Consider the following 27,367-nt stretch of genomic DNA (forward strand, 5'->3'; position numbering starts at 1 on the left):
ATTAAAATAAATTGCATCTTGGCTTTTGATTTTTCTTGTAAACATGTCTTAACTACTGTGTTGCTTTAATCATGCATTTATTGTTGAAGCAGTTTCACTGACGATTTTGTTCTAGATACAACACAGCCTATAAAAAGTGAAAGATGGAAGAATAAGAATTCAACAAGAAATGCAGTAATAATGAAACAGTAGCTTTTTAAGCTCCACAGAGAGCTTTAAGAAGTACAGTATTGGGGGCCCAGTGCGGTGGCCTAGCAGCTAAAGTCCTCACCTTGCATGTGCCAGGATCCATATGGGTGCCGGTTCTAATCCCAGCAACTCCACTTCCCATCCAGCTCCCTACTTGTGGTCTGGGTGAGCAGTCGAAGACGGCCCAGGGCCTTGGGATCCTGCACCCACAAGGGAGACCTGGAGGAGGTTCCTGACTTCAGTTCAGCGCAGCACTGGATGTTGCAGTCACCTGGGGAGTGAATCATTGGACGGAAGATCTTCCTCTCTGTCTCTCCTCCTCTCTTTGCAGTAAAAATTAAATAAACCTTAAAAAAAAATGAAGTACATTGTCCTGCGACCAGTAATTATACATATATTGTTTTTTGATTTAGAAAATATATTTAATTTTTGAAAAATGTCCCCTAAGAACCTTTGAACAATAGGAAACCCAGCATGTTTTAGTTCTTGCCTACTTATAAATTCTAGCACAAGTCTGCTTCGGGGTAACTGCCTGTTTCAGTGATGTTAAAGCTCCCCATTGTATGAGCATCTGTGGAAGCAAATGTTTTCCAAAATTGCAGGTGAATAGAAAAAAAAAATAACCTATTAAAATAACTGCCTCAAACACATGAATGCTCACATAGCTCATTTTAAAGCTTGTATTTAATATATACATATTTACTTGCTTAGGGGCAAACAGTGGAAAACAAGCAAGAAGCGAAGTAGTCCAAAGATGTGTAACACAAGCTAACTACCATGTTACAGAGGTAGATACCCTTAAACCTTTGCCTCAAGCCCCAGCATTTGAAAGCATCTTTCCATTTCAGTTTTCTGATATGCTTCTGGTTTTGTAGTAAAGACCTGAGCCTAATGCAGTCAGTAATTACCATCTTTTATCTTACCTTTGAGACACTGCCGCAACATCATTAGCAGGAAATACTCTGTTTCTTTTTTTTTTAAGTACTGTTTCTTAAGAACGTCTTCATTTAATTTTCCTCTATAGTTAAAAATGATTATATATTAAGCTTCTCCAAATGTTTGATACTGTGTGTTCCATTTGTTAAAAAATATCTTCTTTCCACAATTAAATACACACACGTATTGTGTGTGTTAAAAATATTTTCCTATTATTGATTTTAAGAAATGGTTTTGAGGAATAAGACTGAATGACAAGTTAGGAATATTTTGTCTTAAGTGCTTATCATTTTTAGAAATTCATATTTCAGAAATACTTAATTGGAAGGGAAGTCTTAAAATATTTTTACCTCCAGAGTGTCATATTTATAGTACAGATTCTTAGGGAAAAGAACGAATTCCTATACCTACAAAACTGCATCATGGAAAATAATGACAATTAAATTTTTTAGAAATTAGGCCTGGTGCGATAGCATAGCAGTTAAAGTTCTCACCTTGAATGCACCGGTATTCCATATGGACGCCAGTTCTAATCCTGGCAGCCCTGCTTCCCATCCAGCTCCCTGTTTGTGGCCTGGGAAAACAGTTGAGGACGGCCCAAAGCTTTGCGACTCTGCACCCACATGGGAGGTCTGGAAGAAGTTCCTGGCTTCTGGCTTCGGATTGGCTCAGCTCCAGCCTTTGCAGCCACTTGGGGAGTGAACCGTCAAACAGAAGATCTTCCTCTCTGTCTCTCCTCCTCTCTCTATATATATCTGACTTTCAAATAAAAATAAATAAATCTCAAACTTTTTTAGAAATCAAAAAATGAAACATATTTCTAATCGTGTAATTTGAAGTAAGTGGAAAGGCTCTTTAGTTCAAAATGACTCTCCTACAGTTTCCTTGGAACCTAAAGTTTCCAACTATTAAAATGATTTCTGTGCTCAGTTCGGCAGCACATACACTAAAATTGGAACGATACAGAGAAGATTAGCATGGCCCCTATACAAGGATGACACGCAAATTCGTGAAGTGTTCCATATTTTTTTTAAAAAATGGTTTCTTTGAATAAAAAGAATAGCCCCAGAAGGCCATAGTTTGATAGGAATTGTTTCTCCTGTGTTTTGCTAAATTTGTGTTAGAAGGAATAACTTGAATCTGTTTTAGTATTTTTGTTCAAAATCCTAGAGGAAAAGAGGAGTTGGGATCTTGGTAGGAGAGACCAGAAAAACTCACCTAACGGGCTCCAGTTGACGCTGTAGACCGTGGGAAGACAGGTGAAGCCCATGCCTCCTAACTAAAACGTTCACTTAAATGCAAGGCAGCTTCTCATACTGGAGTGGGCGTTGGGTGCAGCTGGTTTAGCAGCCACTGGAGCCCACATCTCCTGTTGGAGCCTAGAGTCCAGTCCTGTCTCCACTTTTGAACCAGTTTCTTGCAGAGGCACACCTCAGGAGGCAGGAGGTGATGGCTCAAGTATTTGGTTCCCTGCCACGTATGTGGGATAACTGGACTGAATTCTAGATTCCTAGCTCGGGTCTGCCTGGCCCAGCCCTGGCTGATGTGGGCAAGTGGCAAATGCAAAGTGTGTCTGTCTCTTTCTGTTTCTCCCTCTGTTGTTCTGCCTGTCAAATAAATAAATAGATAAATCCTTTTAAAACTAAAAACAAAACAGCACTTGTGCTCTGTTCTTCTGAGCTGCAAAGTGGATATTGTGTAATGAGATGGAAGCCACCGTGCAGGCATGCTCCTGTCTCTTTGGGCACAATGCCTGAGTGCTTGTTTGCATGATCATTTGGCATCCTCTCCTCCTCCGCTGTCTGGGGGAAGTTAGGAGGGGCGCGGAGGGAACAGACAAGTCAAATTCTCAGATGGGTTCTTGGCAAGAACACAAGGTGGCTTTATGCAGCTCATCTCTGGTGCCTCTCCCCCTCCCCCCAACACACGTCTGAAAGAAAAGGGAGGCTTTGGACCTGATTAAAATGAGGAAGTCACCCAGTGACATAAAGAGGCGTGATGTGCAATCTGAATCCTGAAATAAAGCCCTCCATCCTGGCTCTGGGGCCATGGGAATAGCTGGTGACTTGGTTGTGTGTGTTTTGGCCGAAGCGCCTGGCCGTGTTGTCGGCCTGATGGTTACCTGCTGCCCCTTTTTAGAGCCTCTGCCGGCTTTGTTGTTGCTCCACTGGTCAAACATGTGTCGTGGTGCCCGGGGGTACCCAGCATGCCCTGGAGGAGCTAAGTGCTGCCAGATGTAGGGAGCAAGGCTTGATTCACATGGACGTCATTTCAATAGCTAATTTTACCTGTTTTCTTTTGGTTTTGGGTTTCCTTCTTAAAGAAAAAAATCTGCTTGGAGGCTGCCCCCTCCCCCTTTAAATTGCAGTCTGTTACCGCTAATCTTCCAGCTCTGCCCTACTACCAAAATTAAAGGGAGAGAAGAAAAGCGTAGTGAAGATGTGTGATGTTTTGAGCCTGGGTGTTTGCGTTTCATTACTTAATGATAAAAGTCACTAAAGGGTTTGTGTCATCAGTTTTAGACCACTGTTTTTACTTCAAAGTAAAATTGTTTCCCTGACTTTCTTTTTCCTGTGGCAACACTTTAATAGAAATCATCTAGATAGAAGTGTTAATGTCACCTCTGATTGCAGAAAAGGAATTTGTTATTTGAAACCCTAGGCTTTGAACTTATTCTGAAAAAGTGGTAAAAGTAGATGGGAAGAATGTGTGAGGTGAACCTCAAGATGACAAGAGTAAAGGATGTTCCTTTTTATAGACATATTCCTGCTAATGAATGAACAAGGACTGCCAGAATATTGCCATCTGGCAAAAGCCTGAGATAGTGACTCTAGGCATTGATCTTGCATGCTTACTAATATCACAAATAGAATAGCAGCTGTCAGAATATGCCAGAATTCATTAAATATTCTCACCCTCCTTCACCCCCGCAATCTGACCTTAAGTAATAATCTGTAGGAAATATAAGGCACAGAGAAAACATGTGAAATGACACCACCAAGATAGCGCTGGTGAATACCAGAATGTGAGAAGTGCTAAAGACAAATAAATTTTTCTTAACTGATTTTGCAAGAAAGAGGGGGAAAAGGAATTGATGTAAACGAGCATATTAGACTTGTTAATCAAATGCAGTAGACCTTATTTAGACTTTATTTTAATAAACCATTTGTTTAAGTTAAATAAAGACTAAAATAGATGGCAAGATCGTCAAAGGCTGACCATATATTTGGTGGTATTAAGGAATGACCTAAATGTTTAAGATATCATGTTATGTTGGGGCCTGGCACAATAGCCTAGCGGCTAAAGTCCTTGCCTTGCACACATGGGGATCCCATATGGGCGCCAGGTTTAATCCCGGATGCCCTGCTTCCCATGCAGCTCCCTGCTTGTGACCTGGGAAAGCGGTGAAGAAATGGCCCAAAGCCTTGGGACCCTGCGCCCACGTAGGAGACCCAGAAGAAGCTCCTAACACTAGCTTCGGATCAGCGCAGCTCCGGCTGTTGTGGGCACTTGGGGAGTGAATCATCAGATGGAGGATCTTCCTCTATGTCCTCCTCTCTGTATATCTGCCTTTCCAATAAAAAAATTTTTTAAATAAAATAATATATTGTGTTATGTTGTTAAAACACGTAAGAGTCCTCATCTCTTGGATATATACACATTAAACTATTTTCAGATGAAATGATGTGATAGCTGGGATTGACTTCAGAATACTTCAATGGGAAGACAGGTTACAGATAAATAAGTAGCAAATTGTCAATGCTGGATGATGGGTACATGGGAGTTTGTTATACTGATTTACTTTTGTATATGTTTGAAATTTGTGTTAATGAAGTTTTTTAAAAAGAATACAGGTTTGCAAGCCATATTTACCTTTCCTGACCTTTTTTGAACTTGGACAAATTCCTTACCTCCTTGAGTCTGAATTCTCTGGTTGCTTCTGTTTCTGGTTTGTTTTTGTTTTACCTGTGAACGAGGTGTGAGGAATCTTCACAAATTTATCTCACCCAGGTTGTTGGATCAAATTAATGTTAATGTTAATCAAATTGTGTTAATGCGTAAATATATAAGGGTACTTTATAAATTGCCTCAAATATGTCAACTTTTTTCTCCTTATTTTTGGTTCCTGAAAGGATAGTTTTCTATCCAAGAAAATTAGGTCACTAATTAGGTTGCTTCACTGATGGTCGTCAATTACATTAGCCCAATTAAAAATCTCTCCGCTTCAGGATATTTATTAGGTGGTTTTTATTAATAGCATAAATGTAGAAGTTTACCATAATTTGTCCATTCTGTTTCTAATGGACATTTGGGTTGGCTTTCCACTTTATTCTGTTGCAAGCATTCTTGCATGTACGTGTGTGTGTGTGTGTGATGGTGCACAACTATGTGCATTTCTGTTGTGTATGCCTACAATTGAATGACTGACTTCATAGTGACAGTTTTCCAAAGTGGTTATACCAGTTGACAGCCTCCAGCACTTGAGTTTGCTTTGACCCATATCCTTACCTGTGTTTGTTATTGTTAGATGTTTAAAACTTTTCCTCTTTTGGACCCGGCACAATAGCATAGCACTCAAGTGCTCGCCTTGAACACACTAGGATTCCATATGGGAACCGGTTCTAATCCCGGCAGCCCTGCTTCCCATCTAGCTCCCTGCTTGCAGCCTGGGAAAGCAGTTGAGGATGGCCCAGAGGGTTGGGACCTTGTACCTGCATGGGAGACTGGGAGATGCTCCTGGCTTTAGATTGGCTCAGCTCCAGGTCTTTTAGGGAGTGAACCACCGGATAGAAGATCTTGTGTCTCTCCTCCTCTGTGTATCTGTCTTTCCAATAAAAATGAATAAATCTCTCAAATATTTTCTTTTCTCTTGTCAAAATCATCACTGGCTCATGGATTACACGGTGGCATCATTTTTCCCAAGAGACTTTTGTGTTTCCTTTTTGTCACCCATGTGTTGCTTACTCAGTGGCATGTTTTTTCATGGTACTGTAATTTGTTGTTGTTGTGGCTGTTGTTCTAATTCATACCAGTTGTTGACCTTGTTTCACAGCTTCTCATTTATGGAAATGTACAGTAATGGAGTACTGGGGTCTACCATATCCAAATGTGGGGGTACAGTGCAACAGGCATTCCCACTTCCAAACAAAAGATGGACTCTCAGTGAAACTGTTGGAAATGCGTAGACAATGGGATGCTGGACTGTCAGATACTATCTGTTCCAGCAATGTCGGGGCACACTTAAACTAGAGACTGACGGAAGGACTACACTATTGTAGCAACATGGGGAAAATCTGTCGGGGGTGGGAGTTTGAGGAGGTTTCCCAAATAAAATTAAAAATAAATAAAACTTTTTTCTTTAAAAATATTATTAGTTGGGCCCGGCGGCGTGGCCTAGCGGCTAAAGTCCTCGCCTTGAAAGCCCCGGGATCCCATATGGGCGCCGGTTCTAATCCTGGCAGCTCCACTTCCCATCCAGCTCCCTGCTTGTGGCCTGGGAAAGCAGTTGAGGACGGCCCAAAGCTTTGGGACACTGCACCCGCGTGGGAGACCCGGAAGAGGTTCCTGGTTCCCGGCTTTGGATCGGCGCGTACCGGCCCGTTGCGGCTCACTTGGGGAGTGAAACATTGGATGGAAGATCTTCCTCTCTGTCTCTCCTCCTCTCTATATATCCGGCTTTCCAATAATAATAATAAAATCTTAAAAAAAAAATTTATTAGTAAAACAAAATAGTTAAATGTTTAAAAGTAGTTGTTTTTAAAAGAAGTTTATTTTATTTATTTGAGAAGCAGAAAGAAAAAAATGAGATAGAGAAATCTTCCATGCACTGGTTCATTCTCCAAATACCTGCAGAATTGGAGGTGGGCCAGATTGAAGGCAAGGGCTAGAACTCCATCCAGGTCTCATATGGGTGGGAAGGACCCAAATTCTTTGGCTGCCATTGACTGCCTCTCAGGATGCATATTAGCAAGAAGCTGTATTCTTGTAAGGATTTTTTATTTGTGTGAAAGAATTACAAAAGGAGGGCCCGGCGCAGTAACTTAGTGGCTAAAGTCCTTACCTTGCATGCACCAGGATCCCATATGGGCACTGGTTCGTGTCCTAGCTGCTTCACTTCCCATCCAGCTTCCTACTTGTGGCCTGGGAAAACAGTAGAGGATGCCTCAAAACCTTGGGACCCTGCACCCATGTGGGCTCCTGGCTTTAGATCAGCTCAGCTCCAGCTATTGTAGCCACTTGGGGAGTGAGTTCTTGGATGGAGGATATTCCTCTCTGTCTCTCCTCCTATCTGTATGTCTTACTTCCCAATGAAAAATAAAATAAAATATTTGAAAAGTAAAACAATTAGAGAGGGAACAACAGAGAGGTCTTTCATCTTCTAGCCTACTGCTCAGGTGGCCACAGTGTGGGGGAACAGACCAAATACTTGGGCCATCCGTCAGTCACGTGAAAGATATGGATTGAGGTCTGCATTCATGTCTTTACCTCCCCATTTGGAAAGTGAACAATAGATAGAAGATTTGTTTTTTTAAGATTTATTTAGTTTCATTGGAAAGGCAGATTACAGAGAGGAGGAGAGACAGAGAGGAAGATTTCCATCCAAGTACTCACTCCCCAAGCGGCCACAATAGCTGGAGCTAAGCTGAGCTGAAGCCAGGAACCAGGAACTTCCTCTGGGTCTCCCACGCAGGTGCAGGGTCCCAAGGCTTTGTGTCGTCCTCAACTGCTTTCCCAGGCCACAAGCAGGGAGCTGGATGGGAAGTGGAGCTGCCTGGGTTAAACCCGGCGCCCATATGGGATCCCGATGCATGCAAGGCAAGGACCTTAACCACTATGCTATTGCGCTGAGCCCTAGATAGATCTTTAAGATCTCTCTCTCTCTCTCTCTCTCTCTCTCTCTCTCTCTCTCTCTCTCGTTTCTCCCTCCTCATTTCTCTCCCCAACTCTACTAAATAAATTCATCTTTTTTAAATTAATTTTTTATTTATTTGAGATGTACAGAAGAGCAAGAGAGAACAGATTCCTACTGGCTGATTTACTCCCCCAAATGGGTGAATGTCCCAGCTGAAGGCAGAGCCAGGAACTCAGTTGAGATCTTCTGTCTAAATAGCAGGAACCTAATTGCTTGAGCCATTAGCTCTGCCTGCCAGCTCTGCATTAGCAAGAAGCAGTGATTTTCAACCAGAACCAGGGATTATTGAATCCAGGTACTCTGATATGGGACTTGAGTATAATTGGAATTGTTTTTCATTTTAAAAATAATTTGCTTAATTAAAAGAGGAAGAGATCAGGAGATACTGAGAAAAAGAAATCTTCTGTTTACTGGTTCACTCCCCAAGTGGCCAAGTCAAAGCCAAGTGTCTGGGAACTCCATTCAAGTCTCCCTTGTGGAGCCATCTTCCACCAGCTTCCCAGGTGCATCGGCAAGAATCTGTGTGAGAAGCAGAGCATCTAAGAGTTGAACTGGTGCTCCTATATAGGATGTCAGCATCACAGGAGATGGCTTAAATTACTGTTCCATGATGCCAGCCCCCAGAGTTGTGGGTATTTTAAACACGTCATAACCGCTTGTCCAAATGCGTGCCCCAGTTTCTCCAATTTTTAGTCAGTAAAGAAGCTGTGGTAGGAAATGGTTAAATAACTTGGTGGTGGTTGACAGCTAGTAAATCCTGGGGCTGAACTAAAGCTAGACAGTCCAGCTCCACTGGCTCCATCTGTGTTACGGACACTTAATCATACTGAGACCTCCTGCACGTCCCCCCTACCCCCACCCCCGCCTTCCAGTGAACTCTGGACCGAATGACATTGGTTGTCCAAGGCCACCTTGGTTTCTCCCAGAGCAGTGTCCTGGAGCTTGAGCTGTTCTCTTGGATGCTGAGAAGGTGAGCAGGGTTGCCTGAACCCAAAGATAGAAACTTGCTGGCTTTCACTTCTGGAGCTTGGATGGCTCTAAGGTGCAGTGAGACTCCTGGCTGAGGGGCCTGGGAAGGGGCAAGACATGACCCCTCCCTACTTCTCTCTGTTTCTCAGGGATGCTCAGCCTTCATCTTCTTTGTACTTGGAACTTGAGAGAAAGAAGCAGAGAATTGGAAGGAGGAAGCAAGAAGTGGCCTCCTTACTTTCATTAATTGTCTGACATTTCCTTTGGGACTCAGGTTATAAATGTTGGCAACATTCCCAACAGAGCTTAGAAGACTCAACAGGTAGCTCCATTGTGTTGTGCTTGTAAGCTGAATTATGAATTATTTCCCATTGGGTTTTTGTTTGTTTTCATTGCAAATCTGTAATGTTTTAATTATGTTATGACAAAGGGCTAACCTGATAACTTACATTGTTTTTGTAGAAAAACAGATTCCAAAAAGCTAATACCTCATACTTGGATTTATCTTTGAGTAGAACCAACTGTATCCATAATGTATATTACTGATGACCTAAACACTCTGCTGCAACCAAAGTATCCCTTTTTGGGTGGTAAAGTCAAAAGCATCTCTATTAGATTTGGAATCACTTTCTATAGACACAGTGTGATTGTGATCAATTAATTAGCTCACAATGCTGAAAAAAATGTGGTAACACATACGTCCATCTGTTTTTCATTTGTCGCACTTTTATCAACCCAACTAAAACATGGCAACATATTAATGTCACCACCTAGACCACTTGTAGATCTTCAGGCTTGTGTGGCAAAAGGAATGATAATTATAAGCTTCAGGCTACAGACTAGAATTATTCAAAAGGAAATGTGCATTGCTAATACAGCCAAGCTCATAAATTCTCCAAGTCAGTTAGTTTCCCACTTGTGCAGCACTTGGTTGGCTAGAGGCAAAAAGGCTAGGGTTTCCTAATATTGATGAGGTCTGAGGTTAGCCATTGCCAAACCCAAATATTGCCAGTCTTTTCAGATGATTCATATACATTGCAGTAGCATCCAGTTACAGCAGGGTGAATTTGGTGATGATGAAATGTTAGTTAAGTATAAATTCTGTCCATCTTAGTGCCTAACCACCTGTTGCAAATATATAAGAATATGATATGTAAAATATTCTGCTTTGAATGCTACCCATGTCTATGGGAATGACCCACTGCTTCCTGCAAAATTTTGCTTGCCACCCCAGACTTTAGAACCCAAAGATGGAAATGGAACTTCTGTCTAATTTTTGGTCTAACATTGGTGGACACTTCCTATCCGTCTGTCATCGCTGTGGCCAAGACTGAAACATTCCCAGATCCTAACCAGCAGCTTGTATCATGCTGTGCTCAGCGATAATAAGGGTCAAGCCAGAGCTCTCTCTGGGGCTCTAGAATATGTAACCTGGGGGTTTAACGTGGGGCGTGATGAGTAGCTATGACCTGAGGCCCACATGTACTGCTAAGCACATGTGGCTGGAAACTGCCATAGGAGTGTGGGAACAATGTATCATTTTCCCCACAGGAAGCACGTATAGCCCAGGGCCAACTGCAGGTGAGGGTCCTTTTGAATGCTTTTTTTTTTTTTTTACACATATAAACAGAGCATCCCAGATGTAAAATAACTTCCAGGGGTTGCATTTAGCAGAGCAATTAAGACGCCAGTTGGGATGTCCACATCTCCTCTAAGCACCTGGGCTCCAGTCCCAGCTTGGCTCCTGGTTCCCCCTCTCTGCTCATTCGGACTGTGGGAGGTAGCCAGTGAGGGCTAAGGGCCTTGGTCCCTATGGCTCCATGTGGGAGACCCGGATTGAGTTCCCAGCTCCTGACTTTGGTCCAGATGTTCCTTCACCACTCCTGTCTGCCTTTCAAATAAAGTAAAAGAAACTTTAAAATATCTTTCATTCTTACACTTAGAATATTTTAGGAAAGACAGGTTTTTTTTGGGGGGGGGAGGGGGCATCTGCTGGATCCAATAGCTTTAAGACATTTTATTGCAGAGCTAGTGTTGTGACATAACTGGTAAATCTATTGCCTGTAACACTGGCATCCCATATGGGCATCAGTTCAACTCCTACCTGCTCTACTTTTGATCCAACTCCCTGCTAATGGTCTGGGAAAGTAGTGAAAGATGGCCCAAGTCCTTAGTTCCTTGACATCTCCATGGGAGACCCAGATGAAACTAAGTCCCAGCTGCTCTACTTTTGATATAACCCCTGTTGATACACCTGGAAGAGCAGCAGAAGATGGCTCAAGTGCTTGGACGCCTGCATCCAGAGGAGGCTTCTGGCTTTGGACCAACCTAGCTCTGGCCATTTCGGGAATGAACCAGTAGATGGAAAATGTCTGTCTCTATCCTTACCTCTTTGCAACTCTGCCTTTCAAATGCAAATAAATATTAAAAAGAGAAAGAAGCAGGAAAGGAGGGAGAGAAGGCAGGAAAGAAGAAAAGAGGGTGTACATAATCTTAGCAGGTTTCAGCACCCTTCATTCTAATGGAGAATGTGAATTTGTTAATTTTTGATATATGAAGAAATATGAAAATGTGACACTAGAATATCATACCTCAACTTTTTTTTTTAAGATTTATTTTTATTACAAAGTCAGATATACACAGAGGAGGAGAGACAGAGAGGAAGATCTTCCGTCCGATAATTCACTCCCCAAGTGAGCCGCAATGGGCCGGTGCACGCCGATCCGATGCCGGGAACCAGGAACCTCTTCCAGGTCTCCCACGCGGGTGCAGGGTCCCAATGCATTGGGCCGTCCTCTACTGCTTTCCCAGGCCACAAGCAGGGAGCTGGATGGGAAGTGGGGCTGCCGGGACATGAACCGGTGCCCACATGGAATCCTGGCGTGTGCAAAGCGAGGACTTGAGCCACTAGGCTACCATGCTGGGCCCTATTAAATAAATTTTAAAAGTTGAGGTATGGGCCCGGCGGCGTGGCCTAGCGACTAAAGTCCTCGCCTTGAAAGCCCCGGGATCCCATATGGGCGCCGGTTCTAGTCCCGGCAGCTCCACTTCCCATCTAGCTCTCTGCTTGTGGTCTGGGAAAACAGTTGAGGACGGCCTAAAGCCTTGGGACCCTGAACCCACGTGGAAGATCTGGAAGAGGCTCCTGGTTCCAGGCTCCTGGTTTTGGATCGGCGCAGCTCTGGCTGTTGCGACTGCTTGGGGAATGAATCATTGGACGGAAGATCTTCCTGTCTGGCTCTCCTGCTCTCTATATATCTGCCTTTCCAATAAAAATAAATCTTTAAAAAATAATAAATAAAATATATTTAATAAAAATACATTTGTAGCATAGTGTGTTAAGCTACTCCTTTAAGCACCAGCATCTCATCTGATTGCCTGGTAAGAGTCCTGGCTATTCTACTTCTGATCCAGTTCCCTGCCAGTGAACCTGGGAAAGCAGCAAACGATGGCTACCATCCATCTGAGAGACCTGGATGGAGTTTCATGACCCTGGCTTCAACCTGGCCTAATGCAGGCTGTTCTAACCATTGTGAGATGGAAGAGATCTGTAACTTCACTGATTATATAAATACATATTTTGAAATAAGCTCAATATTCAGAAATAAATTTCTATGTGTATAGTAGCATTACGCTTTATAAAAAACTCAGTCTATTAATAGCAACCAAGCAGGTATCTATAAATAGACAATTTTTTTTTAGATTTATTTAGTTTTTTTTTATTGGAAAGGCAAATATACAGACAGGAGGAGAGGCAGAGAGGGAGATCTTCAGTCTGATGGTTCCCTCCCCAAGTGACCGCACTGGCCAGAGCTACACCGATTCAAAGCCAGGAGTTAGGAGTTCTTCCAGGTCTCCCACATGGGTGCAGGGTCCCAAGGCTTTGGGCCGTCCTCGACTGCTTTCCCGGGTCACAAGCAGGGAGCTGGATGAGAAGCAGAACATCTGGGATTAGAACTGGTGCCCATATGGGATCCCAATGTGCGCAAGGTGAGGACTTTAACCACTATGCTATTGCGCCAGGCCCTAGAAATAGACGTTTAACAAAAAAATGTGTGGGACTTATGTATTGAAAACATAAGCTCACTACTGAAACACATTAAGGAAGACTGCAGCAAATATAAGTTTTCTTGTCCTAAGACAACTGAATAATTTAAAGAGTTGTATTTTTGTTAGAGTAATCCTGTAAATCCAATATAATTGTTTCCTGAAACCTCTTTTTGTTTTTTAAAATTTATTTATTTTTATTGGAAAATCAGATATACAGAGAAGAGAAGAGACAGAGAGTAAAATCTTCCATCTATTGATTCACTCCCCAAGTGGCTGCAATAGCCAGTGCTGCGCCAATCCAAAGCCAGGAGTCAGGAGTTTCTTCTGGGCCTCCCATGCAGGTGCAGGGTCCCAAGGCTTTGGGCCATCCTGAACTGCTTTCCCAGGCCATGAATAGGGAGCTGGATGGGAAGCGGGGCTGCTGGGACTAGAACTGATGCCCATATAGAATCCTGGTGCATGCAAGGTGAGGACATTAGCCACTAAGCTACCATGCTGGGGTCCAAAACCTTTTTTTTTTTTTTTTAACATGATTGAAATAGAAATAGCAAACTGAAAAATATTTGTAACAGTATGGTACTCAAATGTTTACTATTTCCAATTCATAAAACATACTCTTAAACATAGATCAGGCAGTGTGGCGTTTTCCCCAGTGAATTAGCTGCTGGCCGGGATGCCCACATCTCTGATGGAAGTGCTTGAATTTAGTTCCTGCTCTGCCCCTGATTCAAGCTTCCTGCTAATGAACACACGGGGCTGCCACAGGTGATGGTTCAGCAGCCATACTGAGATCCCTGGCTTCAGTCCTGGCCTTCGCAGGCGTTTGGGGAATGAATCAGTAGATGGGAGCTCTGTCTTCCTTTGTCTTTCTTTGTGTCTGAAATAGTAATAGCAATAATAGAAAGTTAGGGGGAAGAAACAACCCAAGAGGCCTAGTCTCTAGAGATACATAAAAGAAGGAAAAACATCTGTGCTTTGATGAAAAATAAATTTATCAAAGTAACAAGGATTTTAACAATAATGTTGGTGAGAATGTAGTGAAATAGACACCACTGGCATTAGAAATTGCTACCACTGTGGAGAAAACTTTTTCAAATATGTCAAATTTTGTATATTTTCTTAAGAATTTGACTTTTACAAATTTAAGAGGAACAAGTGGCCATGTGGATAATTATACTTGCAAAAAGTATTCTATGCAAGAAAAAAAAAAGAGGGTGAGCGTTGTGATGTGGGCTAAATCACTGCTTGGGACGTCTGCATCACATGTTTCAGTGCCTGGTTTGAGTCCCAGCTCTGCTTCCAATCCAGCTTCTTGCTAATGCACCTGGCAGGCAGCAAAGGATAGCCAGTTTTTTGGACATTGACACCTACATGGAAGATTGGGACGAAGTTCCTGGCTCGTGGCTTCATCCCTGGCTGTAGTGAGCAAATGAACAGTGAAACAGCAAATGAAAAATCTGTATCTTTCTCTCTGCTCTCTGTTGCTCTGCCTTTCAAATAAATTAAAAGAAGGAGAAGGACCTGGCTTGGTAGCCTAGTGGCGAAAGTCCTTGCCTTGAATGCACCAGGATCCCATATGGGCGCCGGTTCTAATCCCGGCAGCTCCACTTCCCATCCAGCTCCCTGCTGTGTCATGGGAAAGGAGTTGAGGACGGCCCAAAGCCTTGGGACCCTGCACCCGCGTGGGAGCTCCTAGCTCCCGACTTCTAATAAGCTCAGTTGCAGCCACTTTGAATGAATCGGCAGATGAAAGATCTTCCTCTCTGTCTCTATAAATAAATCTTCAAAAAAAAAAAAAAAGGAGGAAGAAAGTACGCAGTCCATATGAAGCTGCACTCTGGCACATAGACTAGCCATGGAGACATGGCATTTCTTGGGGGGGGGCGGGAAGGGGCAGGAAGCTGTGGCCCCATGTCGCCTCTGACTCACTGCTGGCGCAAAGTGATTGGCAGCTGATTTTAATGGCTGCCTTCCCTCTCTTCTTGTTTTCCGCCCCACCCCCAACAGGTGAAGGCCACACTGTTGCCCAGAGTGAGGGCTGTGTCCCCATCTGTTCTGCAAACCATCTAGGTAGATTCTGTCAAGCCTGCCCCTGCCCTCAGGGCTCAGTGACGACTGGATTGGGCTCCTCAATTCCTCAGTGAACAATTTTTGCATGGATGTGCATTGGATGCTTTGTTTAACCTCCCTCACCATTTGATATCTCACAAATCTGTCTCTGTGGGTGTTCACTTGGTTTCTGAAAATAGATCAGGGTCTTGAAGTTGTTTCTGAATAAATAATGAAACATGTGTTCAAGGTCTGTAACTCTTCCTTCTTCCTAACCACATCCTAGATAAGCTTGCGATGGCGAGTGTCATTTGTGTGAATAGATTCTCTAGTTTTAGTTCTCAAGGCCTCCTTTTTTTCATTCTAGCTGTCTGGATGATTAATGTGACTAGGAAAGTACTGTTGACCCATTTAAATCATGTCAAACAACATCCATTGCTCATCTACATAATGAAATACACACTAAACCTTAAGTCTTATGTAGGAGCCAACAAACTGCAAAATAATGTTTTAGTCATTATGGAGTAAAATATGAGGCATGAGGATTAACCAAAGCATCAAAGTTTTCAAACAGTAATTGTCAGTGAAAAAAAATCTTTTATAACGCAAAACAGCCAGTAACATTTCTAGTGTAGTAATTAACCAGAGAACTGAGAGTGATTGCATATAACAGAGTGAGTTTAAGGAAAATCTGTATGGCAAAGTATGTTTTAATATCACTCGACTATTATGGAATTTATTGTAAATAGCTACATTTTTTCAGTTGTTAATCAGTGGTTTGGAAATAACAGTTTTCTGAAAAGTTAGAAAAAATTGTTTGACATTTTTGCTACAGTTCCATTAAAATGATCTTTGAATCATTTTAAAGACAGCTAATTTATGGTTGAAACTGTTTTGATCAATGATCTGATAACAAAGATAAGCTTTGACAGCTTTTGAAACATTTAAGTTTTATAAGAACATCATTTGCACAGTGTTTAAATAAATGTGAGATTTAAAGGTACTGAATTTAGGCTATCAGGTTTCCATGGTTACACCTTTCCAAGTTATTTTGTGTACTGTGTAAAAAGGTCTGTGAGTCACTGATAATTATTTGTTGTTTTGTTTGTTCTCTTGGTAATTCTGTGTTTAGCTGAATTTGATACAGTTCACACAGCATGCTCGAGTTTGTGTATATTTTAGTGTTTGTGATTGACAGTGATTGAGCATTCTTATGGAGTGCTTGCATTTTTTTGTCATAAATGATGTATGTTGGTAGTGCTTGAAATGTAAATAAGTTCTTCCTCTATCACTGTTTAATAAACAGGAATTTCTATGTAAGAAGAATTCTCGAATAATAAGATTTGGCAAACTCAGGAGTATTTGTATTAAATAGGTCACACAGCAAACTAAATACGTTTACATCTTTACAAATTTTAAGTTACTGAGGTTACCAAGTTCAACATAATAGTGCATGGCTGTGAGTGACTTTGACTGAATATTATCTGGTAACAATGAAAATAGCATTCTGACCTCACTCTTAAAATTGTTTGTGATAGTGAGCATTACAGTGAGTATCATCAGTGCAAAGTGGAGTCTTTCTGTAAGGTGATTTCTCCTATCTCCCCTTTTGCACAAATTTAAGAACTATTCAATAGAGTAATATGTTTAGAGAGATGAGATTCTTCGAAAACGCCAGGGTGTTTTATGCCTGTGAATGGACGAAGAGATTTCCCTTAGACCTTATCTATTAACCATGAGCATACTAGCCAGTCACCACCAGGAACCTTCAGAAAAGCAAAATTAGGCTGTGCGTGGTTCATCCTCCAGTGGAGAAGCCATTGCTGGACCCACTACTGTCCTGAGTTGCTGGCCACTTGGTAAAGTGTTTCTACATCTGCATCCTCTAATATTACATCATCGGAGTGGCCCTGAGATGTAAAGCAAGGTCAGTGCTTTGGAGAATGTGGATTTTAAGTAGCAGCTTTGGAAACTAACCTAAGGTCTTGTGATTACTTTGTGAGTTACCTGCTCTATAGATTATCCAAAGCACATTTGCAATTTAGGCTGTGCTCTGCCTACTGGGTGGTCCTTTTTAGAGTACCCTCCTCCTGTAGCTGGGCAGCCAGAGAGAGCAGTTACGTTGATGGGCTGCTAACCTTGTGGCCCTTTCGGTGCAACACACCATACGGTTATCACAGCAACCCTGCGAGAAAGGTGTTCTTATTCCTGTTAATAGATAAGCAAAGGAAAACTTGGAAAATTTAACTAACCAAGAAAACCACCAAGTACTAAAGAAGGAAATACAATTTCAACAAGAATTATAAAGGCAAGTCTTCTGGAATAAGAATCTCATAGTGCATTCACAAACAAAAATAAAGGTTTTTTTTCAGGTGGGAGGGGTTCCTTCTTTTTCATTTTCTGTGAGAAACAGAGGCAGACAGAGAGATCTTTCATAGTCTGGTTTACTACCCAGATGCACTCAACAGCTGGAGTTCTGCCAGGTCAAAGCCAGAGAAGCCTGGACTTCAGTCCAAGTCTCCCATGTGGGTGGCCCGGGCCTAGATGCTTGAGCCATCACCTGCTGCCTCCCAGAGCACACATTAGGAGGAAGCTGGAATTGGGAGTAGAATAGCCAAAATTTTAACTAGGCATTCTGATAGGGGAGGTGGGTCTCCCAAGTGGTGCCTTACCTCCTACACCTGGTAACTACCTTTAAATTCTACACTGTTGCCTTCTTTTTATCCCTATTAACTCTGTTTTACTGATAGATCGTTCAAAACATGCTCAGCTCATGTCACATTAGATAATAAATGTCTATTTTGTACATCACATATTTCAGTTCTGTGGCAATAATTAAAGTCTATAACCTAAAATGAGATGATGAATTTGTCATTCCACTTATTGTAATTTCTGTCAGCTAACATTTTCAAAGAATGTTGTGTTTTCATATATGAGAAGCAATCTAGAACGAACACATGAAGAATAAATATTTTGCTTACAATAAGATAAAAATTAATTTTTAATCTTAGTAGAAAAATAACGGGTAATGGGGTCAGCATTGTGGTGTAGCAGATAAAGCACAGCCTGTGAAAGCAGCATGCCATATGGGTGCCAGTTCCTGTCCTGGTTGCCCCACTTCTGATCAGGCTCCCTGACAATGAGCCTGGGAGGGCAGCAGAAGGTAGCCAAAAGGTTTGGGACACTGAACCCACCTGGAAGACCTATATAAAACTTGGCTTTGGCCTAAAGCAGCTCTGGCTGTTGCCCATTTGGGGAATGAACCAAAAGGTGAAGATCTGTGTCTGTCCTCTGTGTCCATAACACGGCCTTTCAAACAGAAGAACAACGAAGAAATACAATACTTAAAAAAAAATACATTAGCAGCTAGCTGAGCATACATGTCTCTGAAGAACCCTTGCTCAAGGGCCAGGTAGTAAGTAGGCTTTCTTGAAAACCTGTAACACTTTTGTATGTTGCACTTTCTGCATTCATGTCAAATTTTGGGAGCAATTACTTATGGTTAACTAAATCTGTCTACTCAAATTGAATACCAAGTTCATGTGGCAGCAGAACTGTATCAGTCTCAAACATCACCTTCAGATAACTGGAACTTTCTCTTAGACCGAAGAAGCTACTGTGTATTTTTATTTTTCTGATTGAAAATAACTCCCTTGTGGGTGATCTTGGCTTCTGTTGTCTTCACTCTGAATGTGTTATTTTCCTGAAGCTCTTACTTTAAAAAAATTTTTTTTATTTATGTAACAGGCAGAGTTACAGAGAGAGAGGGACAGATTGAAGCATCTTCCATCCGCTGATTCACTCCCAAATGATCATGGTGGGGCTGCGACTTGGGCAAGCTGAAACCAGCAGCCTGAACGCCATCCACATCTCCCACAGGGGTGCAGGGGCACAAGCACTTGGGCATTTTCTGCCGCTTTCTCAGGCACATTAGCAAAGAGCTGGGACCTTCATGCTTCAACATGGGATTATTGATCCACCTACCTACCTGCTACCCATGCTCCCTACCATGGTATTATCTAATTGTAGGACAGACAAAATCCTCACAGTTGGCAAAATGCAATGACAAAACTTATATCCAGATTTTTTTTTTTCAATTTCATACCTTTAACTTGTAGTTAGTTACACAGTGAAAATATTTTCAGGCAAGTATTAAGCTACTGGGCTTTTTGACTGCTTTTCTTTCTGTTTCTTGCTTTTGGTATTGGCACTGCAAATTTTGGTCATCTTTTTTTTTAAGATTTATTTATTTTTATTGCAAAGTCAGATATATATATAGAAGAGGAGAGACAGGAAGATATTCCATCCGATGATTCATTCCCCAAGTGACCACAACAGCCGGAGCTGCACTGATCAGGACCCAGGAGCTCCTCTCAGTCTCCCAAGTGGATGCAGGATCCCAAAGCTTTGAGCCGTCCTCAACTGCTTTCCCAGGCCACAAGCAGGGAGCTGGATGGGAAGCGGGGCTGCTGGAATTAGAACCGGTGCCCATATGGGATTCCTGCGTATTCAAGGCAAGACCCTTTGCTGCTAGCCCACCGTGCTGGGCCTCCTGCTGCCTTCTATCAGTTGTTTGGCTGTGCAGCAATAACGTCAAATGGCTCGTCAAAATAGAAAAGAAAAAATATCTAGGATAGGCATCGATAATATATAGGGATTAAGACACATGCCCTTGGGCCTGATGCTGTGGTCTAGTGGCTAAATACACCGGGATCCCATATGGGCACCGATTCTGATACCTGCAGCCCCACTTCCCATCCAGCTCCCTGCTTGTGGCCTAGGAAAGCAGTCGAGGACGGCCCAAAGCTTTGGGATCCTGCACCCACTTGGGAGACCTGGAGGAAGTTCCTGGCTCCTGGCTTCGGATTGGCCACTTGGGGAGTGAATCATCGGACGGAAGATCTTCCTCTCTGTCTCTCCCCCCTCTATATATATATATCAGACTTTGCAATAGAAATAAATAAATCTTAAAAAAAAAAGACATCCCTCTCCAAGTGTCTAGATGCATGTCCTAGCTCGACTTTCAATTCCAACTTCCTACTAACATACACTCTGGGAGACCCATGTTGAGTGTCTGGTTCCCAGCTCTGGCCTGGCCCAACCCAAGGCAAACTGTTGTAGTCACTTAAGAAATAAACCTTGCGCTCTCTCTCTTTCTCTCTCTGTGTTTCATTCTCTCTGTCCTTCAAATGGATAAAACAAATTAATTAAAACGCTGAGACTTATATAGATAGGTTTAGAAAATAGGGCCCGGCGGCGTGGCCTAGCGGCTAAAGTCCTCGCCTTGAACGCCCCTGGATCCCATATGGGCGCCGGTTCTAATCCCAGGCAGCTCCACTTCCCATCCAGCTCCCTGCTTGTGGCCTGGGAAAGCAGTCGAGGACGGCCCAAACCTTTGGGACCCTGCACCCGTGTGGGAGACCGGAAGAGGTTCCTGGTTCCCGGCTTCGGATTGGCGTGCACTGGCTGTTGCGGCTCACTTGGGGAGTGAAACATTGGATGGAAGATCTTCCTATCTGTCTCTCCTCCTCTCTGTATATCCGGCTTTCCAATAATAATAAAATCTTAAAAAAAAAATAAATAAAAAATAGTCAATAGTATTCCTAGCACCTTCTCCATATAAAGTTCAGTTGATAATATTTAAGGTGAGCACTAAAATTATTCTCTTTCCAATATTTTAATACTATTTAAAAATATTCATTTTAAATCTGTGCCTTTTATAGTAAACTGTAAGTTCGCACATGTTCTGAAAATACTGGGTATTTTCACCCAGATGGCTAATATTTTGAGTAGTATTTTATATGACAATGGTATTGATGAGTAGATTGCTTCTTATTTAAGAATTAAAGAATGGTTTTATCAATTCTCTTAAACTGAGGAATTCTTTGGATGGGCTTTTTCCGCAATTGAGTTTCTTGTGTAATTTCTGTGAATTGCTCTTTCTGGTTTCTTCTTGTGTGCATTAATAAAAATTATTTTAGTCTCCTCATCTTTAATCAAAGTGCATATGGTAGCAGGAATGTTGCTTTTGAGAAACTTAGGGAAGTTGAGATTTGCCAGATGTTCCATGCTAACCCAGAAGTGTGCATTCCCTGGGTGCCAGGACTAAAGGCTTTTTTTGATGGAGCCTCTGGTTGGGGTTCACTTTGGTGTTGTGCCTCTCGTCTGATCAGAGTGTGACTTTTATCCTGTGTTTAAACAGTATCACGGCATCCAGAAAATCTGGCGAAGGAAATGGTATTTTGATGACATTTTTCACAGGGCTCAACTGGAATGAATTATTACATTTTAACCACAACCCTAATAAACAGCTCCTTTATTTTGCCTGAAAGGACACAATATTTCTTTGTCCAAGAAGTTGCCTGAGAATATGTATTGTTGAAGTGCTAAAAAGCTGCTTTTCTCTAAACTTTAGCTGAGAGATAATAGGATTTGCTAAGCATGTGCCACTACAGCATGATTCAATATTTATGCTTATTAAGAATTTAAATTTTGAAGCAGTTTTTTAACATAATAAATGGGAAAATTTTATGCCATAGCCCTATTTCCCTGTGCAAGTTAGTCAGCACTGTAATTTCCACCTATCTACCAAAGGATATGCTTTTAGTTTTAAGACTTTTGAACTTTTGCTGTAATTTTTGGCATCCTTCTTCCTGCTTTAGTTAAGCCCACTGAAAGGAACTTTTTTCTCTTTGCCCACAAACATGAGTCCATGCTACTAAATAAGAATGTTTCTGAATCTGTGTTTATAAAGTAGGTTGAAGTGTTTTTATTCCCAGAAAGGAGGAGGGGAAGGCTTCTTGTTTCATATGAACTCTCCAATAAGTATGCAAGGATTTAAATAAATACATGCGGATCCATCGGTGTTAGTGGTGTGTATTAATGAATTACCACATATTATCAACTTTGAACACCTGCAACAAGAAGCCAAATGAAGTATTTTCCTCCAGGATTTCCGAATCTGTCATGGAGATTATACTCCTATCTCTTGCAATTGACACATATTTTGAGAGGAGAAGGGAGGGCGCTTGGAGCCAGCTTCCTGACAGGGCCTTGGGGAAGGTCATGCTTTACTGTGACCTAGGCACTGCTCTTGAATGTTGTTATTATTGGAAGACAGTACCCTCCGGCTGCTACCCTTCCTCTCCCCAGAAGAGCTCTGTGACTGGCCTCCCAGTTGCTTTTGTCTGGAACCAGGCACTCCCAAGTTTGGGCTTACAGTCCGTGATCAGTTCGGACATCCTTAGCATGCTATCCAGTCTCACCCGCATCTGATCACTTTCTTCTGTTTGTCCTAGTGGCCCAATCATACTTGAAGAGGAGAGTTGCTGCATTCTTATGGAAATTTCCAACTTAGATCATTAAAATTGAACTAAGACTTTTTTTTGTCACTTGAAATGTTTTGCGCATTTTTCTTTTATTTCTCTGAGGTCAGAGCTATAAATAACTTCAAGGGCTACCCTGTAGCATGTCAAGCAGAATCTTTACTTCAGACGAGTGTTCATGCCAGTGTTTTCTAGACGCCACCGTGCTCTTTATTTTGAGCACTGAAGAAAAGGCATAGGTTTCCAGCACCTGTGCACCAACTGGCCTTGCATACCCTTTTGAGATGTTGGTTAATAAACACTGCAGCTTTATCATCCAGAGGCTGTTTCCAAACGCTACTAATTACGACCCACCTCCCCCCCCACCAAAAAAAGTTGCAGGGAGGTCCTGGGTTGGTGAAACAAATTTCTGTAACAGCATCCTTAGCTTGGAATCCAGGAAGCAGTGGTGTACGGTGTCCATATCCATGATTTCCTGAATTGGAGATAAAGTGTGGAAAGCATCTGGGCAAAAGGAGGCTCTTTACCGGCTTGTTTCCTGTAAGTTCAATTGGAAGACCTTGTCTGTGCAAATAGATTTCAAAATAGAGCCTGCCCTTTGACTGTCTCCATAATTACATGGCTCACTCTGTATTTTACTTGGCAGCCAGAGCAGTTAACCCCTGGAAGGAAGGGGCTTGATGGCATGCCCAGCTTGGCTTCCCAGACGTGTCCATGGGAATGAATAAACCACTGTTTGGAGAAGCTCACAGCTAAAAACACACTAGTCTTCAACTCAACTGAAAGTCTTTTAAAATAGGTTTCATAATGTTTATTATGACTGGTTAACAATCTTAACTGAGTCCTTCTTGTGTAGATTGCAGAACCCCACGAATTGTTCTAAAATAGTAGTGAGCTGGGGGGAGTCCCTTGTTGCTTTGATGTAGTCAACATCTGTCAACAGAATGAATTTGCTTTTGTTTCATTTCAAGGGTCCTTGCCCTTCAGCTTTGCCCAATCAGTATCTGCTCCAGCCTGGGACAGTGTGTGGGGTTCCCCACCACCACAACCTTCAGCAAATACACAGGTTGTTTGTTGGGAAGCTGGAACTTTTCTGCTGTTCAGTTGCTTGGAAAGGAGAAGGAACCTTAGGTCCTTCTCATTTAGTGCAGAAACATGTGCATATACGGCTTCTGAGTTCAAGAATCAGGTCTGCAGGCTTTTTTAAAAATTTTATTGTTGATGATGTTTACATAGTTGATCAAAGTGGGAAGAGTCAAGAATCAGGGGATAGTGGATGAGACCCTTGTTTACACATTTTCTTATTCTTCCCGTATATGGAGGAGAGGGGGATACAAAAGAAGAAACCACGCTCAGCTTTCCAACCACCACATTACCCCCAGAATTGGGGAACTGTCACCTGATATCATCCAAAGTTCCCCATTGTGGAGCGTTTTCTGAGTGTTCTGCTCATATGTTTTTGATAGTTCTGAAATGCTGCTGATACTGCCTCTCCATGGATGAGGAAATCTTTTCAAGGTTGATTGGCTGTCATAGTCTGCCTGTAAGTCTCCATTGGCCCAGAAATTTGCTGTCAAGTTTCACTGGAGTAGTTGAGCCATTTGTTCTGCCCTCCATCTTGAGCAAACCAGTGGGTGCTGCGTGGCTCTGCAGACTTTCATCGGCTAATTCAGGCTGTTTAATTCTTTCCTTTGGCAAATTTTGTGCAAGTTGTGAAAGCTCTCAAGGGGATGGTCAGTGTTTTAGGTCAAGAAGCACAAAGCAAAGATGCATTTGCAGTGTGGCTCTGCCTGGAAGCCCCCAGGGTCCTACTCTGGGTAACTGGTTGCTGAAGTGTGACCTCAGTGTGTTTCTAAATCAGCACCTTGAGGATGTTCTCATCTGGTGCAGGCACTTCTGAACCCACTGTGGGAAGCAACATTTGTCAACAGCTAAGAATATATCAGAGTGCTAACAGAAAGTTGCTTTTTGTTGGGGGCAGGTTTAATATGTTATTTAAGCAAATCACTTAGCTTAAAAGAAAATTATCAATGAGTATTGAGTATAAGAGTCATATTTTGAAAATGAATTAGCAAAACACTGTTGTGTTCTGTTTTGGCAAGCATAAATCATTTATATCTGGCAGGCATTCCTCCCTCCATCCAAAATAATTAGCTCCATTTGTAAAATCAATTAGATGTTAATATGCTATAAATAATAGTTTTGTTACTAGACTTTGGCATTTGCTGATCATTATGAAAAAACAAATTCAGTAAGACATTTTACAGGGTGTCTTGTAAATTACATATTATCTCTGGTGGACATTGTTATCGAATGTCAAGTAGTGCCAGGCTACCTTACTGTGTTTTCTACCCAGATATTTGATCCCTCTGCAATGTAAGGTCACTGAAGGTTGATGGCACGCTGCAGGGGGAAAGTGCTTCCTTGGAAACGTACAATGAAAAATATAGGTGTTGGTAGCCCACACTTGAGTACAAACAGACTTTGTTCAGTTTTACCACTGCTTAAAATACTAAGCATTTTAAACGGCTCTTTGAAAGTTCATTCAGAGCTCTCCCTTAAAAGAAAAAAAAAAAAAAAAGACTTGTTGACTAAAAGAAAACTCACATTTTCCAGGGTAAAATCAGCCTAATTAAGGGTCATTAGAAGAGGCGCACCTAGAAACCCAGGGCTCAGTGGGTGAAATGGAAGCATTTCATTATGTGGTGTAGAATGCATGCACAGATAACAATTAAAATGGACCCCGAGTAAGAGGTCAATGAATACAGGGAAGGTTGCATGCAACGTTAGTCATTTCACATGCACTCCTCCCTCTGTTGTATGCGCATTCTGTATGCCCACCTTGCAGACTAAATCTTAAGGGAAATAAAATGGGGCTTTTAAAAATTGATGTTATTATGAGGTGTGCAGATATTTAAAACAACCACTTGGACTTACATTCCTGGTACAAACCCAAAACATGAAAAGTGTGCAGCAAGGTTCAGAGGATGTATGGTACTTTCGGGGGACATTTAGGCCACCCAGTGCGTTCCTCCATGTTGTGAAAGAGGCAGTTGCCTATAATTTTCTGTGTTTGGCTGAAAGTAGGTACTGGTAGAATTTTTGTAGCACAGGCAGTAATTCTTATTATTACCCCTGGTAACAGTAAATATTCTGCTCTTTCATCACAAGTTATGCATGGACTTACGGCTCAAGCAAATGCTCGCTCCCGCTTCTCTGAGACTCAGCAGTGATGTGCTCCACTGTCTCTTTCCAGCTGAAGTGCAGAACTCTCCTGTGGGCTCTAAGGACTTGCCTGGTCATGTCCTAAAGGTTGTCTAACTGCCTGTTGCAGTGATATTAGTCTGCACCTGCATCATATTTCCCCAGGATGGCTTTCCCAAAGGGATACTCGGTGAGCTTGGGTGAATGACAGAGAGGCCACCCTGGGGCTCATGGGACCCGGCTGGCATTCTTGTTCGCTGAGGATGGCCACCGTGCATCCTGAGTTGTGACATGAATGAAAGCAATTTGGAAGTTAGATGTAGGTATATGGTATCAGCCGTACTTTTAAGATGTCTACATTCTGCCAGCTCAAACTTCAGACCAGAAAAGGTCTCCCCAAGAAACTGTTCAACCCATCTGGACAATAAGTAGCTGGACTCTATGCTTGGTATATGTTTGCAATGAAAGAATCTTGATTGAATTTGAACTGTAATACTGCATCAAGGTGGAGGAATCCACCGGGGGGAGAGGAGGGGGAGGGAGGGGGGGATTCCCAGAGCCTATGAAACTGTCACATAATGCAAAATAATTAACAATAAAAAAAAAAAAAGAGACTATTAAAAAAAAAAAAAAAGATGTCTACATTCACTGTACCTCGGTTTAATTCCTGGCTCTGGCTCCTGACTCCAGCTTCCTGCTAATGCCAACCCTGGAGACAGCAGTGATGGTTCAAGTAGTTAGATTCCTGCTGTCTGTATAGAAGACCTGGGTTGAGATCCCAGCTTGCTTAACACATCTCTGTCCATTGGAGGTATTTGGTGAATGAACCAGTGGATGGGAACTCTGTGACCATCTTTCTCTTCCTCCTTCTTCTCTCTCTCTCTTTCTCCCTCTCAAATAAGTAAATAAATTATTTCTTAAAGGAAAAGCTACAGTTATCCGTTAGTATCCATCAAGGATTGGTTCCAGGACTCTCAGGGATAGCAAAATCTGCAGATGCTCAAGTGTTCAGTATTTATATATAACCTGTGCTGCATGCTCTCCTTCATTCTTTAAAACATCTCTCAATTACTTATAATACCTAATGCAATTTAAATGCTATGTGAATTGCCATAGGGAATATCATTATAGGGAATGATGCTTAAAAAAGATGTCTGTGTAGTTGAACAGAGGTGGAATTCTGTCCATGGTTGACCCCCATTTTTTGTGTTCCAGATTAATTTTAGGACTCTTACCTCGCAAAGGTTCCATAACTAAAACCCATGTCTTCATTTCAACCTGTGAAAACAGTAGATCTCTTTGGCTTGTAATAAATAGTTGTGCCAATACTAATAATCCTGTCTTTTATCAAACTGAAAGGAGAGATTTTGCTTCCAACCCAAAAGCATCTTATGACAGTGGGATTACCGGGTACACTGGGGATCGATGATTGTTAACAGGCTGGATTCGTTCAGGCTGGTGTTTGGGAGTTTGCTGTCCAGTCACCTGGGTGAGGCGGCCTCGTTCCAGCAGTGAGCCTGTCATTTGGCAGGACAGGTAACAGTATCATTCCCGACATAAAGGTTTCAGATGCTTCATCACGATATCCTAGTAGGGATCTGATGACTTCATACTTCAAGTGCAAGTGCACAGAAAAGATTCCCCTGTAATGGCGCTGTGCTTGAGCTTGATAATACTGATAAAGAAGGTTTCTCTTTCGTATAATCAACCACATAGGAAAAAAAATCCTCAC

At 42.1% G+C, this 27,367-nt stretch overlaps 1 protein-coding gene and 1 non-coding gene across 3 annotated transcripts in view; both read left to right on the forward strand.

Annotated features, from left to right (window-relative positions):
• The window catches only part of METAP1D (methionyl aminopeptidase type 1D, mitochondrial), an 85,423-nt gene that overhangs the window by 32,177 nt on the left and 25,879 nt on the right, over positions 1-27,367 (forward strand). The gene's annotated exons all lie outside the window — the stretch shown is intronic.
• On the forward strand, positions 2,048-2,154 carry LOC118757898 (U6 spliceosomal RNA). Its single transcript, XR_004995410.1, has one exon. It is a non-coding gene; the product is annotated as a U6 spliceosomal RNA (small nuclear RNA).

The sequence above is a fragment of the Ochotona princeps genome, chromosome 5 (assembly GCF_030435755.1).
Source record: "Ochotona princeps isolate mOchPri1 chromosome 5, mOchPri1.hap1, whole genome shotgun sequence".
Taxonomy (NCBI): domain Eukaryota; kingdom Metazoa; phylum Chordata; class Mammalia; order Lagomorpha; family Ochotonidae; genus Ochotona; species Ochotona princeps.